Here is a 5,000-nt window from a genome sequence, read left to right as displayed (position 1 = left end):
GGTATCTGGTACCCAGAATGAATGCCCAATTGCAGCAAGGGGTTAAACCCTCAGTGAAGGACGGGTTTAACCCCTTGCTGCAACTGGACATTAATTCTGCATTTGCAGCTCCTGAGGTATGATGCACGCTCACCACTCAGTAGGTGGGTACTTTCTGCCTGGCACTTTTTTGTTTAGTTTCTGTTTAATTTCCTTGCACCAGTTGATTTTAAATAAAAAAGGTTTTCACCAGAGTACCCCTTTAACTCCTCTGCTGCATGCTTGAGATCCTGGATGGAGCAACAGAGCATAGATAACACTGATCAATATGCTATGCTACCTAAGTTATCACCCTTTTCACATTAGGTGGAATTAAATATAATTATATATATGTAATAAATCCAGCTGTTGAAAAACTACAACTCCCAGCATGCCAACGGCTGTCTCCGGGCATGCTGGGACATCTGGAGGCACCCTGGTTGGGAAACACACACACATATTTATTATTTATATATATATATACACATCTACCATTTACATATAGTACTCACCTTTTGCGGATACATTCGACTGATCGGTCCTTTGCTCCAACATGGACCACAGCGTCTCTGACCCGCTTCCAGGCCGCAAATTTCTCCTCACTGCCCACGGTGGTGGTGAACAGTGTGGCTTTATGTCTGGTGACAGCCGCCACCAGAGCTAGATTTTCATCTGTGGTGAACCTGGGGCCACGATTCTTTTTGGCAACAGGTGCCGACTCCTCCCCTCCACTTTCCGAACTTGGTGATGGGGACACTGACCACCCAAGTCCGTGTTGTCTACTAGTGGTGCCACTGGCAGTGCCACTGCTAATGTTGCCCTGATAAAGGCGCCTCCTTCTCCTCTCTCCTCTTCCACCAACATTCACACTGACACCTGCACTCTCACTCACTCTCATACTCTCACCTTCCTCTCTCCCAGCCACACTTTCATGCTCTCCTCCAGACATTTTTATTCACTCAGTATCACAGTATAACAGCTCACAACAACCAACACAATACTGCATGCAGCTCAGCCCAGGTGGAAGTGGAAGTTGCTGGAACGAATTCGATTTTTTTTGTAATTTCAATAAACTTTATTGACAAAATTGCGGATGTATTCGTTATGCAATAACGAATGTATCCGAATAACGAATGTAGCCGAATAACGCATGTAGCAGAATAACGAATGTATCCAAATAACGAATGTATCCGAATAACGAATGTATAACGACTGCAGCCAACTAACGAATGTATCCGAATAACAAAAGCACCCGATAACAAAAGAGATGACGAATATATCAGAATACCGAACAAATGATAATGAATCCTATAACAAAAGTCCATTATAACAAATGCCTATGAAAACTAATGTTTCTGTTGACGAATGAATCCGATAACGAATGCGTTCGAAAATTTTGACCGCCATTTTAGATAATAACGAATCTGTCCGAAAATGTCATCGGAAAATGGCTGCCGAACCGAAAACATACGAATATAGGTGTAAAAAGAAACGAAAAGAAACGAAAATTTTTGATGTGCACATGTCTATCATGTAATCTTCATACTACTTAGCTGACACATAGTAACAAACCTCCTCCACATGTTATTGACTTACTACTGGGGTGACACACTGTAACAAACCTCCTCATAATGTAATCTTCTTACTACTGGGGTGACACACTGTAACAAACCTTCTCCCCATGAAATATCCTTACTACTATGGTGACACACTGTAAAAAAAACCTCCTCCTCATGTAATCTCCCTTACCACTGGGGTGACACACTGTAGCAAACCTCCTCCTCATGGTATTAACTTACTACTGGGGTGACACACTGTAACAAATCTCCTCATCATGTAATCTCCTTTCTATCGGGGTGACAATCTGTAATAAACCTCCTCCTCTTGGAATCTCCTAACTGTTGGGGTGACAAACTGTAACAAACCTCCTCATTAGTTCTCCTAACTACTGGGGTGACACACTGTAACAAACCTCCTCATCATCTAATCTCCCTACTACTGGGGTGACACACTGTAACAAACCTCATCCTCATGTTATTAACTTACTACTGTGGTGACACACTGTAACAAACCACATCCTCATGTAATCTGCTTTCTACTGGGGTGAAACACTGTAACAAACCTCATCCTCATGTAAACTCCTTATGACTGGGATGACACACTGTAATAAAACCCATCCTCATATTATTAACTTACAACTGGGGTTATACACTGTAACAAACCCCCTACCTATGTAATCTTCTTACTACTGGGGTGACACACTGTAACAAACCCCCTCATCATGTAATCTCCTCACTACTGGGGTGACACACTGTAACAAACCCCCTCGCATATAATCTTGTTACGACTGGGGTGACACACTGTAACAAACCTTCTCCTCATGTAATCTCCTTACTACTGGGGTGACACACGGCAACAAACCTTCTCCTCATGTAATCTCCTTACTAATGGGGTGACACACTGTAAAAAACCTCATCCTTATGTAATCTTCTTACTACTGGGCTGACACACTGTAACAAACCCCCTCCACATGTTATTGACTTACTACTTGGGTGACACACTGCAACAAACCTCCTCCCCATGTAATCTTCTTACTACTCGGGTGACACACTGTAACAAACCTCCTCCACATGTTATTAACTTACTACATGGGTGACACACTGTAACAAACCTTCTCCTCATGTAATCTCCTTTCTACTGGGGTGACACACTGTAACAAACCTCCTCATGTTATTAACTTATTACTGGGGTGACGCGCTGTAACAAACCTCCTCATCATGTAATCTCCTTACTACTGGGTTTACACACTGTAACAAACCTCCTACTCATATCATCTCCTTACTACTGGGGGTGACACACTGCAACATAACTTCTCCTCATGTAATCTCGTTTCTTCTGGGGTGACCCACTGTAACAAACCCCATCTTCATGTTATTAACTTAATACTGGGGTGACACACAGTAACAAACTTGCTCACCATGTAATCTCCTTACTACTGGGGTGACACACTGTAACAAACCTCCCCCTCATTTTTTCTTCTAACTACTGGGGTGACACACTCTAACAAACCTCATCCTCATGTAATCTCCCTTACTACTGGGGTGACACACTGTAACAAACCTCCTCCTCATATAATCTCCTTATTACTGGGGTGACACACTGTAACAAACCCCCTCCTCATGTAATTCCCTTACTCCTGGGGTGACACACTGTAACACACCTCTTCCTCATGTAATCTCCTTACTACTGGGGTGACACACTGTAACAAACCCCCTCCTTATGTAATCTCCTTACTACTGGGGTGACACACTTTAACAAACCCCATCCTCATGTTATTAATTTACTGCTGGGGTGACACACAGTAACAAACCTCCTCCTCATGTAATCGTCTTACTACTGGGGTGACACACTGTAAAAAACCTCCAGCTCATGAAATCTTCTTGCTACTGGGGTGACACACTGTAAAAAACCTCCCCCCAATATAATCTCCTTACTACTGGGGTGACACACTGTAACAAACCCAATCCTCATGTAATCTCCTTACTACTGGGGTGACACACTGTAATTTACCTTCTCCTGATGTAATCTCCTTTCTACTGGGGTGACACACTGTAACAAACATTTTCATGATGTAATCTCATTATTACTGGGGTGACACACTGTAACAAACCTCCTCATCATGTAATCTCCTTTCTACTGGGGTGACTCACTGTAACAAACCTCCTCCTCATGTAATCTAATTACTACTGGGGTGACACACCATAACAAACCACATCCTCATGTAATCTCCTTATTACTGGGATGACACACTGAAACAAACCTTCTCCTCATATAATCTCCTTTCTACTGGGGTGACACACTGTAACAAACTTCTCATGTAATCTCCTTAGTACTGGGATGACACACTGTAACAAACCACATCCTCATGTAATCTGCTTTCTACTGGGGGAAACACTGTAACAAACCTCATCCTCATATAAGCTCCTTATGACTAGGATGTAAGCTCCTTATGACTAGGATGACACACTGTAATAAAACCTCCTCCTCATATAATCTCCTTATTACTGGGGTGACACACTGTAACAAACTCTATCCTCATATTATTAACTTACTACTAGGATGACACACTGCAACAAACCCCCTCCTCATGTAACTCCCTTACTCCTGGGGTGACACACTGTAACACACCTCTTCCTCATGTAATCTCCTTACTACTGGGTGAAACACTGTAACAAACCTCCTCATAATGCAATCTCCTTTCAACTGGAGTGACACACTGTAACAAACCTCCTCGTGTAATCTCCTTACTACTGGGGTGACACACTGTAACAAATCTCCTCCTCATGTAATCTCCTTACTACTGGGGTGACTCAATGTAACAAACCTCCTCCTCAAGTAATCTCCTTACTACTGGAGTGAAACACTGTAACAAACCCCCTCTTCATGTAATCTCCTTACTACTGGGGTGACACACTTTAACAAACCCCATCCTCATGTTATTAATTTACTGCTGGGGTGACACACAGTAACAAACCTCCTCCTCATGTAATCTTCTTACTATTGGGGAGACACACTGTAAAAAAAAAAAAAAAAAAAACCTTCTCATGTAATCTTCTTACTACTGGGGTGACACACTGTAACAAACCTCCAGCTCATGAAATCTTCTTGCTACTGGGGTGACACACTGTAAAAAAAACCTCCCCCCATGTATTATCCTTACTACTGAGGTGACACACTGTAACAAAGCTCCTCCTCGTGTTATTAACTTTCTACTGGGGTGACACACTGTAAGAAACATTCTCATCATGTAATCTCATTACTACTGGTGTGACACACTGTAACAAGCCTCCTCATCATGTAATCTCCTTTCTACTGGGGTGACACACTGTAACAAACTTCCTCCTCATGTAGTCTCCTTACTACTGGGGTGACACACCATAACAAACCCCATCCTCATGTAATCTCCTTACTACTGGGATGAC

The sequence above is a fragment of the Hyla sarda genome, unplaced genomic scaffold (assembly GCF_029499605.1).
Source record: "Hyla sarda isolate aHylSar1 unplaced genomic scaffold, aHylSar1.hap1 scaffold_1335, whole genome shotgun sequence".
In the NCBI taxonomy this organism is placed as follows: domain Eukaryota; kingdom Metazoa; phylum Chordata; class Amphibia; order Anura; family Hylidae; genus Hyla; species Hyla sarda.
This window is presented reverse-complemented; position numbering follows the sequence as displayed.